The sequence below is a fragment of the Esox lucius genome, chromosome 20 (assembly GCF_011004845.1).
Source record: "Esox lucius isolate fEsoLuc1 chromosome 20, fEsoLuc1.pri, whole genome shotgun sequence".
Lineage (NCBI taxonomy): Eukaryota > Metazoa > Chordata > Actinopteri > Esociformes > Esocidae > Esox > Esox lucius.
Window position 1 is genome coordinate 42,031,627 of NC_047588.1, and position 12,197 is coordinate 42,043,823.

A 12,197-nucleotide genomic window follows, 5' to 3' on the forward strand; every position below is an offset into this window, starting at 1 on the left:
AATCAATTGGTAACAGGACTGACTGTGCAGCATGTGTGTGTGTGTGTGTATATTAATATGTTTGTTTTAGTGTCTGTGTGTTTTAGTTTGTGTTGGTATTTGTATGTGGGTGTGTGTGTGTGTGTGTGTGTGTGATTGTGTGTTAACAGGTGTGTGTTCCTGTCCCCTTGGTGACAACATTTGTCATGTTTCCTTCCACCTCCTTCTTCTCTGCAGGGCCTCTTACAGTGAATGATTTCATTAAAACAGTCATTTTATTATTTTTTGTTTGGCGAAGATTGGGCTTCAGACGGCAATCATTCAGGTTTTCATTGGTGATGTATTCCTGTTATACTGTCATGAATCAATGCAAATGACAATGTAATGTCTGCCTATTTCTCTTCCTTAACCTCATGCTTGTTTTGTTATGACAGTTTAGACAGTTTAGGCTTTCACTTCCCTCCTGTTCTTTATCTTGTTTGTCCTGTTGGGTCAGGGTTAAGGTCAGGGGTCAGTGTTTGCATGTACTCCCAAAATATAGAGCTGGAGGTTGGTGAGTTTGAATTATCAGGGTGTTTCCTGGTCAAAATTTGGCAAAAGTGGTACCCCTTCCCCGGCTACCCCACGCTCCACCGGACCGTCTCTGTGATTTACTTTATATAATATCTGGATACACTCTGTGATTTACTTTATATAATACCTGGATACACTCTGTGATTTACTTTATATAATACCTGGATACACTCTGTGATATACTTTATATAATATCTGGATACACTCTGTGATTTACTTTATATAATACCTGGATACACTCTGTGATATACTTTATATAATATCTGAATACACTCTGTGATTTACTTTATATAATATCTGGATACACTCTGTGATTTACTTTATATAATACCTGGATACACTCTGTGATATACTTTATATAATATCTGGATACACTCTGATTTACTTTATATAATACCTGGATACACTCTGTGATATACTTTATTTAATATCTGGATACACTCTGTGATATACTTTATATAATATCTGCATATACTTTATATATTATCTGGATGCACTCTGTGATATACTTTATTTAATATCTGGATACACTCTGTGATATCGTTTATATAATATCGGGATATACTTTATACAATATCTGGATACACTCTGTGATATACTTTATATAATATCTGCATATACTTTATATAATATCTGGATACACTCTGTGATTTACTTTATATAATATCTGCATATACTTTATATAATATCTGGATACACTCTGTGATATACTTTATTTAATATCTGGATGCACTCTGTGATATACTTTATTTAATATCTGGATGCACTCTGTGATATACTTTATTTAATATCTGGATACACTCTGTGATATCGTTTATATAATATTGGGATATACTTTATACAATATCTGGATACACTCTGTGATGTTCTTTATATAATATCCAGCTAGACACATGATAAAGACAACTATTACAGTGTTAAAACTGCCCTGTTGTCCCCTTTAGCATCTAATACACAATGTCCTCCCTAATAGCATCCAAAATATACAAGCAATATTCATTCTTAACGTACTAACATGTTACATATTAAATTAATTTGTTCTCCTCTGCCTGTTGGTGACTAGATGACTTTTAAGGGGTTTAAGAGCGTCCAGCCTGCCCCTTCTGCTTGTCTTTTTTACTGTGCCCCTAAACACTTGTAGCGTACAGAGCAAATGATTCCTTCTTCATAATGTTTAAGCCACCCAAAAACATTTAGCATCAAAACCACGTTTATTCAAGGATTCACATAATGAATTCACTCATCCGACTTCGTAATTAATCACAGGTGATATTATTGTTGTCTATTTTCTTTGTTATACTGTGCTCTTTTTAATTTGACTTGCATTAAAAACGCATCAGAGCTGTATGCCTATATATTACAGCCTTGTTGTGTTGTTTTTTCCTCCATCCTTGCCTTGACGCCACATCTTTTATTTCCGTTTCTACTCCGCTGTGCTGCTTTCGCTGATCCAAAGTCTTCACGTTCATATATTTATAGTGTTAGTGACTTAAATATATTAATTCTGTATTTTTACACTTTATATTGCATATAGTGTACTGTCTTTAACATACCTTAATCAAATTGTCTTTTCACCAGTCATCTTCCTTTGTCTCACAAACTCTATTGAAAATAATCTAATTGTGCCAAAAGTAATCTGAAACATTAACAAATGTTGAGCAAATTGGATGTAGTTTAGTTAAGTTTTATTGAAAAACAATTATAATCTGACATTACTCATCTCTGTGTTGTCAGGACTGGTTAGGTCCTGTGTGCAAGTTTGCCAGATCATTGACAGTTAACCATGATATCTGCATACTCCTCAAAAATACCGCTCAATCGCTATTTTTTCTTTACAGCCCAATCTGTGAACTGACCCGCCCAAGCCCATTTCAAATAGCCCAACTGGGGGGAGAACCAATATTTTGGGAAGGTGGTCGTCTTTGAGTTTTATATGCAGGAAAATCCCTGATTTGAGCCATTTCACTTTCTTCGTCTGTTTTCTGACGTGTCCCTGGTGTTTCTTTTGTTTGTGCTTGGCCTGAGAAGACCAACAGGAAGCCCTGAGTTCTGTTTCCTGTCTTTGTCCTGTCCTCCATGGAGGGCTAGGGAATATGTCAAGATGAAAAGCCGTCTGTCTGTCTGTGTCTATATGCTGTTCTCTTGGTTTTTCTCTCATAACCCTCCTTTCCATGCCCCCCCCTCACCCCCCTAGCTCTACAAGTCTTTTATCCTTTGGTTATTGTTGACTCAGAGGGCGTAGACAGGAAGTGAGTGGCCAGGTCATTGGGCACGGTGCACATGGCCCTGAGGTACTACAGGAAGTGCCCTGGACATGTTGCGAGGCCCACCAGGAAGTGAACAGGAAATAGATGCAGCATGCGGCAGGACTGTGTGAAGTCCAGGGTCCTTGCTGAGTAAGTCCTTGACCACTTCACAAGTCTGGTGGCCTCCCCAGTAGCACCCTTTGTCCTGTGTAGTGCACTCTGTTTGATAAGGACTATTCAAGGTAGGGCACCATTTGTCCTGTGTAGTGCACTCCGTTTGATAAGGAGTATTCAAGGTAGGGCACCATTTGTCCTGTGTAGTGCACTCCGTTTGATAAGGAGTATTCAAGGTAGGGCACCATTTGTCCTGTGTAGTCCACTTCGTTTGATAAGGAGTATTCAAGGTAGGGCACCATTTAGGGACTGCCATTTCTTCTGTTTTTGTCTCGTTCAGCGCTTTTGTGAAAATAACAATGTGAGAGAGGTGGCGGTTTGCTCCGTGACTAGGGACATGGTGCCAAAATATACCCAGTCAGGAAAGAGAGCCTTGTCTCCATTGTCTTCTCATTCGTCTCTTTGTTTAGTTTCAGAACGGTGGGAATCAAGGGCAACGTCTGTATAATGCCTTCACTCTGCCGCCCAAGTAGCCGTGACATATCTAAGGAATTAGTTAACAATTGGCTATGATGCAGTGTAAACCTGATTTGGTTCCTAATGCTCAAATAAGGTGCAGGTTTCTGATTGTCCCTGTGGGTTTTTTGATTGTTCTTGCAATTTTAGGGTCTTTCTTTGTCTTCCTCTCACATGCTCAGTGACATGCAGCCAAATGTCCTTTAAACATATTTAAACATAGTTTAAACAAACTCTCTGGTCTTTATAAAGACAAGTGGATACTGCTGGGGAAATATTGACGTTCTCTCTGTAGAATGATAACCTGTCGACTAAACAGAGGAAAGCTGTGTGACATGGACAGACAGGCTAGCAGAAACCCTCCCCCCTCCCCTGTATTTTAGACAGATTTATATACAGTACTAAATGGTTCTGATACTGAACGTTCACCATGACTGTATCCCATAGTGTACACTGATCCCTACACAGCACATCACCCAATGACTCCTGGACAAACTATATACCACCTGACAGCAACTCCACCTGACAGCAACTCCACATGACCTGACAGCAACTCCACCTGACAGCAACTCCACATGACCTGACAGGAACCCGACATGACCTGACAGGAACCCGACATGACCTGACAGGAACCCGACATGACCTGACAGGAACCCGACATGACCTGACAGGAACCCGACATGACAAGAACATAGTTGATCATATCTAACAGCAGGAATGACAAGTCCGTACAATTATCCATGACTAAGTCTTTGAATGTGGCCACAGAGACAAAAACATTGAGTTTTAATTATGTTTGCATCTCGTTCCAGTCAGTAGCTGCTGAAAGGACAATTAACAAACAAACTGACTCTGCTTGTCCTGGGCTCCTTAAGAAATTAATTAATTACCCATAATACATTAGTGTTTTACAACCATGGTGTGTGTTAAGTCTTGTGTATGGAGTTATTCCTAAGGGTAATACGTAATGTGTAGTGAACAGATGATGTGTGTGTGTGTGTGTGTGTGTCATGTGAGCAGTCAGATGTTGTTTGTTTATGTCTATGTAATGAGAGTGTGTTGTTAGGAGGTGTGTGTGTGTGTGTGTCTTTATAATGGGAGTGTCTAGTTTGGTGGATGTGTGTGTGTGTGTGTTTGTGTGTGTGTATGTGTCTTTGTGAGGGGTGTGTGTAAGTAAAAAAAAAAAAAAATATATATATAATAGAATAAAAACAAAAACAATGAAACATTTAGGTTGGTAAATGTCTGTGTGTCTTTGTGAGGGGAGTGTTTAGGATGGCAGTCTGTGTGTGTGTGTGTGTCTTTGTGAGGGGAGTGTTTAGGATGGCAGTCTGTGTGTGTGTGTGTGTGTCTTTGTGAGGGGAGTGTTTAGGATGGCAGTCTGTGTGTGTGTCTTTGTGAGGGGAGTGTTTAGGATGGCAGTCTGTGTGTGTGTGTGTGTGTGTGTGTGTCTTTGTGAGGGGAGTGTTTAGGATGGCAGTCTGTGTGTGTGTCTTTATGAGTGTGTCGGGGGGAAAAAACCAAAGCAAAAATTCTAACCGGATGGGTGAAGAAATAACTTGCAGACAAAAATATGGTGTGTTTGTTTATCATAAATAGTGATCTTCTCTTTTACGGACAATATTTGAGTTCTCTGCCCCGTCTCGGGCATGGAGGATAATTACCCAGGACATTGGTTGGATCACCTGTCAGGGGAATGAAGCAGATGCTCGGGAACCAAGCAGGGCTTGCTAATGGATGAGACGTCCCTTGAATCCTCACCGACCCTGAAGGTCACATTCCCGGTAGTCTTCACCTTGCCCCAGTCACCGAGGGTGGGGTTGGGGGGGGCACAGGCTCAGAGGCTTATTCAATATTACTGGGGATATCCACAATTTGATTTGTCCCTCGAAAACAAAGCGTGGGGATAAGAAGTGTTTCCGGATGAAGCGCCAGGGCCCACACAGCGTAGTCCCATCAGGGTGTTTTTATCACAGCAGCTCTGCTTGGCGGTGACCATACAACCGACCTGCGATCGCAGCTTTGATGGAAGGAGCTTGGCAGTGACCATACAACCGACCTGCGATCACGGCTCTGATTAAACGAGCTTGGCAGTGACCATAGAACCGTCCCAGGATCACGGCTCTGATTAAAAGAGCTTGGCAGTGACCATAGAACCGTCCCACGATCACGGCTCTGATGAAAAGAGCTTGGCAGTGACCATAGAACCGTCCCACGATCACGGCTCTGATGAAAAGAGCTTGGCAGTGACCATAGAACCGTCCCACGATCACGGCTCTGATGAAAAGAGCTTGGCAGTGACCATAGAACCGTCCCACGATCACGGCTCTGATGAAAAGAGCTTGGCAGTGACCATAGAACCGTCCCAGGATCACGGCTCTGATTAAAAGAGCTTGGCAGTGACCATAGAACCGTCCCAGGATCACGGCTCTGTCTGATGAAACTCTGAACCACTTGGCTCTCATCTGCACCCAGACATAAAGAAGATTCACCTTTATGCTTTTTTCCCACTGCATTCCCCCTCTTGGTCTCTGTCTGTTTGGGGTCTTTAAAACCCTGTGTGTAGAGGTGGGTTCTGTGTGTGTGTCGTGGCGGTGGGCTCCTCTGCAATACATTCCTGAGGATGTCCCAGATGACTGGACAGGTTAATCCACCCTGCAGATCACCTGTAGCTGCTACCTGCAGGACCTTCTCAATAAGGCCTTTGGTGTGCCCCGTATCCCTGAACCTATAGTGTTAGAGGTTCCCAAATGACCCCCGACTTCCTAGACACAGTTTTTCTCTATGTGACTGGGGTGGTTCCATTGGTCTATATTGGGGATAGGCTGGCGTTGAAGAGGCACACTTGGCTGGGTAAGGACGTCTGGTGAGCCCCGTTTCCAGGTCCCAACGGTCCGGGTTTCAGGAGGAGGGTGGTCTGTTGGTTTCAGAGAGGGGGGTGGTCTGTTGGTTTCAGGAGGAGGGTGGTCTGTTGGTTTCAGAGAGGGGGGTGGTCTGTTGGTTTCAGGAGGAGGGTGGTCTGTTGGTTTCAGAGAGGGGGGTGGTCTGTTGGTTTCAGAGAGGGGGGTGGTCTGTTGGTTTCAGAGAGGGGGGTGGTCTGTTGGTTTCAGAGAGGAGGGTGGTCTGTTGGTTTCAGAAAAGAGGGTGGTCTCTTGGTTTCAGAAAAGAGAGTGGTCTCTTGGTTTCAGTAAAGAGGGTGGTCTCTTGGTTTCAGAAAAGAGGGTGGTCTCTTGGTTTCAGAAAAGAGGGTGGTCTCTTGGTTTCAGAGAGGAGGGTGGTCTCTTGGTTTCAGAGAGGAGGGTCGTCTGTTGGTTGCAGTCTGACTTGGATCCTCCCTGATATTGACTTTTTCTCTCTGTTCTTTAATCATCACCCTTACCCTGGCCTCCTTTTCACCTCCTTTTAACCCCTTCGAGGTTATGATCCTGTAAATGTATGCCTTTTTAATTGTCGGTTTAAATAATGACTTTCGTTTTCAGGTCCAACGTACACTGCCGTTGAAATGTTTGGGGTCACATACTTTGTCCATTAAAGAACAGACAGTGTAGACATTGGTAATGTTGCATATTACTACTATAGCTGGAAATGGCTGATCGCTACATTATCTGCAACCATCACTCCTATGTTCCAATGGCACGTTGTGTCTGCTAATCCAAGTTTATCATTTTAAAATGCCTGTTGATCAGTAGAAAACCCTTTTGCAATTGTTAGCACAGCTGAAAACCCGTTATACTGATTAAAGCAATATAACTCCTCCTTCATTCAAATGAGTATCTGTAGCATCAGCAATTGTGGGTGCAAATACAGGCTCAGTGTGGCCAGAAACAAATAACTTTCTTCTGAATGGCATCAGTCTATTATTTTTCGGGAGAAATGGAGGCCATTCCATGTGAGAAATTGCCAAGAAACTGAAGGTCTCAGACAACGCTGTGTGCTACTCCGTTCACAGATCAGCGCTTACTGTCTCTAACCAGAATAGAAAGAGGAGTGGGAGGCCCTGGTGCACAACTGAGCAAGAGGACAGAAACATACAACTCACCGGTTCTCTACTGGCAGCTTCATTATATAGAGCCCGCAGAAAAAACAGTCTCAATGTCAACAGTAAAGATGGGCAAAAGAACACAGACAAGATTGGAAATGTGTTATGGACAGACAAAACTAAGTTTGAGTTGTTCGGATCACAAAGAACAACATTCATCAGACACAGACCAAATTCAAAGATGCTGGAGAAGTGATTGACGCCATCTGTCAAGGAAAGTGATCGTCTCGGGGTGCTTTGCTATATTCCCTTTTCAGACTCATTTTATGTATGTTTTAATGGAAAACAAGGTTATTTCTATGTAAACCCCAACTTTTGAATGGTAGGGTGCACTCATTGGCAATAGGACAGTAAAGAGTTCATCTCATTCCCAGACACCTCTGCTCCAGGTGTGCCCCAGCGCCAACCCCTAAGCAGTCACAGATGTTGGGACAGCAGGTTGTGCGTTCAGCGCTACTGAGCTTCCTCGCAAGCACCGACTTAAGGCAGTTCTTGGTCCATGAAAATGTGTTTGTTGTGGTCATTTTGTGTTGCAGGTTATCATCTTGTGGTATGAAGTGGCTGGCCTGGGTTTGACTGGAAGGAATAGGTGTTTGTTCACATGATCAAACGTCAAAAACACTCCTGTTGTAACTAGATTTGCTAGATGCAAGAGATGACATTCTTTATACAGTTCCCTCACCTTCTGTAGCTAATGGGATGGCACCTTCAACATGTCTGTGTGTGTAAGTGTCTGTGAGTGTCTTAAGGTGTGTGCGTGTGTGTCCACGTTCTGTCCGTTCATTTGTGGGTGTTAGTGTTGTGGCTGGTGTGTGTGCTCATATGCGTGTGCATGTGATATTGTGGCTGGTGTGTGTGGGACAAGCTGACAGAGCTAGTATACGTAGACAGCAGCTCAACACTATCTGAAAGGTCATGTAGACACAAGGGAAATATGGGCCTAATTAAACTGCTATTAGAGCAACAGCAGTCGCTGTCATTTGTTTCCTGCTCAGTTCATAGACAAACAACAAACTGTAGGACTCATCTTTGAAAGGGATAGTTAGTTCACCAAACTGCCCTGGTCCAGGCTGTGTCCTGGAAGACTGATGGGAACACTGGAATCTGCTCTGCTCTGCTCCGTCTTTCCTTTCTTCTTCACTTCCTTCTTTCCTTTCTTCTTCACTTCCTACTTTCACAATCTGCTGTCGTGTGTTTGATGTACGAGCTGCTCTGTGAATTAAGTATTAAACACACACACGCGCACTTACATTTTGAGCTCGATTTCTAGTTTCCGTATATATATATATATATATACACAGTGGGGAGAACAAGTATTTGATACACTGCCGATTTGGCAGGTTTTCCCACTTACAAAGCATGTAGAGGTCTGTAATTTTTATAATAGGTACACTTCAACTGTGAGAGACAGAATCTAAAATCCAGAAAATCACATTGAATGATTTTTAAGTAATTAATTAGCATTTTATTGCATGACATAATTATTTGATACATCAGAAAAGCCGAACTTAATATTTGGTACAGAAACCTTTGTTTGCAATTACAGAGATCATACGTTTCCTGTTTGCACACACTGCAGCAGGGATTTTGGCCCACTCCTCCATACAGACCTTCTCCAGATACTTCAGGTTTCGGGGCTGTCGCTGGGTAATACGGACTTTCAGCTCCCTTCAAAGATTTTCTAACGGGTTCAGGTCTGGCTAGGCCACTCCAGGACCTTGGGATGCTTCTTATGGAGCCACTCCTTAGTTGCCCTGGCTGTGTGTTTCGGGAAGTTGTTATGCTGGAAGACCCAACCACGACCCATCTTCAATGCTCTTACTGAGGGAAGGAGGTTGTTGGCCAATATCTTGCGATACATGGCCCCATCCATCCTCCCCTCAATACGGTGCAGTCGTCCTGTCCCCTTTGCAGAAAAGCATCCCCAAAGAATGATGTCTCCACCTCCATGCTTCACGGTTGGGATGGTGTTCTTGGGGTTGTACTCATCCTTATTCTTCCTCCAAACACGGCGAGTGGAGTTTAGACCAAAAAGCAAAATGTTTGTCTCATCAGACCACATGACCTTTTTCCATTCCTCCTCTGGATCATCCAGATGATCATTGGCAAACTTCAGACGGGCCTGGACATGCTGGCATGAGCATGGGGACCTTGTGTGCGCTGCAGGATTTTAATCCATGACGGCGTAGTGTGTTACTAAAAGTTTTCTTTGAGATTGTGGTCCCAGCTCTCTTCAGGTCATTGACCAGGTCCTGCCGTGTAGTTCTGGGCTGATCCCTCACCTTCCTCATGATCATTGATGCCCCACGAGGTGAGATCTTGCATGGAGCCCCAGGCCGAGGGAGATTGACCGTCATTTTGAACTTCTTTCATTTTCTAATAATTGCGCCAACAGTTGTTGCCTTCTCACTAAGCTGCTTGCCTATTGTCCTGTTGCCCATCCCAGCCTTGTGCAGGTCTACAATTGTATCCCTGATGTCCTTACACAGCTCTCTGGTCTTGGCCATTGTGGAGTCTGTTTGATTGAGTGTGTGGACAGGTGTCTTTTATACAGGTAACAAGTTCAAACAGGTGCAGTTAATACAGGTAATGAGTGAAGAACAGGAGGGCTTCTTAAAGAAAAACTAACAGGTCTGTGAGAGCCGGAATTCTTACTGGTTGGTAGGTGATCAAATACTTACGTCATGCAATAATATGCTAATTAATTACTTAAAAATCATACAATGTGATTTTCTGGTTTTAGATTATGTCTCTCACAGTTGAAGAGTACCTATGATAAAAATGACAGACTTATACATGCTTTGTAAGTAGGAAAACCTGCAAAATCAGCAGTGTATCAAATATTTGCTCTCCCCACTGTATGTATATATATATATATATATATCACCCATCCTCCATCTATCTCACCCATCCTCCATCAATCTCACTCACTCACCCACTCACCCATCCTCCATCTATCTCACCCATCCTCCATCTCTCTCACCCATCCTCCATCTCTCTCACCCATCCTTCATATATCTCACCCATCCTCAATCTCTCTCACCCATCCTTCATCTCTCTCACCCATCCTCCATCTATCTCACCCATCCTCCATCTATCTCACCCATCCTCCATCTATCTCACCCATCCTCCATCTCTCTCACCCATCCTCCATCTCTCTCACCCATCCTTCATCTATCTCACCCATCCTCCATCTATCTCACCCATCCTCCATCTCTCTCACCCATCCTTCATCTATGTCACCCATCCTCCATCTATCTCACCCATCCTCCATCTCTCTCACCCATCCTTCATCTATCTCACCCATCCTCAATCTCTCTCACCCATCCTTCATCTCTCTCACCCATCCTCCATCTATCTCACCCATCCTCCATCTATCTCACCCATCCTCCATCTCTCTCACCCATCCTCCATCTCTCTCACCCATCCTCCCTCTCTCTCACCCATCCTCCATCTCTCTCAACCATCCTCCATCTTATTAACTCTAATCTTTCCTCATCAACCGATGTGTACTGTGTATCCCAAATGGCACCGTATTCCCTAGATAGTCCACTACCTTAGACCAGAGTTAATAGAGAACACGGTGCCATTTCAGACTGGGTCTATTTCTGCATCCAGCCATCTCTGGAGTTGTTCTTCTCCCCCCAGATCCTCTTTAAACCCTATATAAACACACACTCTGCCACACACGCACACAATCCTTTAAACCCAACACAAACACACCAAATCAGTCCCCATCTAGAAGGCAGCTGATCAAATGGCACCCAACTGTAAAACCAAACCATGTTTGTTAGACACTTTTCATGTTAATAAACATGACATTTTACATCGTTGAAACCTGACAATCTTGGGTAAGTGAATTGAGAAGTATATTCCTTGGTCCTGATCACTGTAACCTACATCTCTCCCCTAGTCTATTTAACTCTAACCTATATCTCTCCCCTGGTCTATTTAACTGTAACCTACATCTCTCCCCTGGTCTATTTAACTGTAACCTACATCTCTCCCCTGGTCTATTTAACTGTAACCTACATCTCTCCCCTGGTCTATTTAACTGTAACCTACATCTCTCCCCTGGTCTATTTAACTGTAACCTACATCTCTCCCCTGGTCTATTTAACTGTAACCTACATCTCTCCCCTGGTCTATTTAACTGTAACCTACATCTCTCCCCTGGTCTATTTAACTGTAACCTACATCTCTCCCCTGGTCTATTTAACTGTAACCTACATCTCTCCCCTGGTCTATTTAACTGTAACCTACATCTCTTCCCTGGTCTATTTAACTGTAACCTACATCTCTTCCCTGGTCTATTTAACTGTAACCTACATCTCTCCCCTGGTCTATTTAACTGTAACCTACATCTCTCCCCTGGTCTATTTAACTGGAAACTACATCTCTCCCCTGGTCTATTTAACTGGAACCTACATCTCTCCCCTGGTCTATTTAACTGTAACCTACATCTTTCCCCCTGGTCTATTTAACTGGAACCTACATCTCTCCCCTGGTCTATTTAACTGTAACCTACATCTCTCCTCTGGTTCAACCCGCTCCCCGTCTCTCCTCTGTCTCTCCTCTGGTTCAACCCGCTCCCCCTGTCTCTCCTCTGTCTCTCCTCTGATTCAACCTGCTCCCCCTGTCTCTCCTCTGGTTCAACCTGCTCCCCCTGTCTCTCCTCTGTCTCTCCTCTGGTTCAACCTGCTCCCCCTGTCTCTCCTGTGGTTCAACCT

General features: G+C 43.5%; 1 protein-coding gene across 3 annotated transcripts in view; it reads left to right on the forward strand.

Annotated features, from left to right (window-relative positions):
• pard3bb (par-3 family cell polarity regulator beta b) overlaps window positions 1–12,197 on the forward strand; it is a 332,127-nt gene that overhangs the window by 117,381 nt on the left and 202,549 nt on the right. The window lies entirely within an intron of this gene.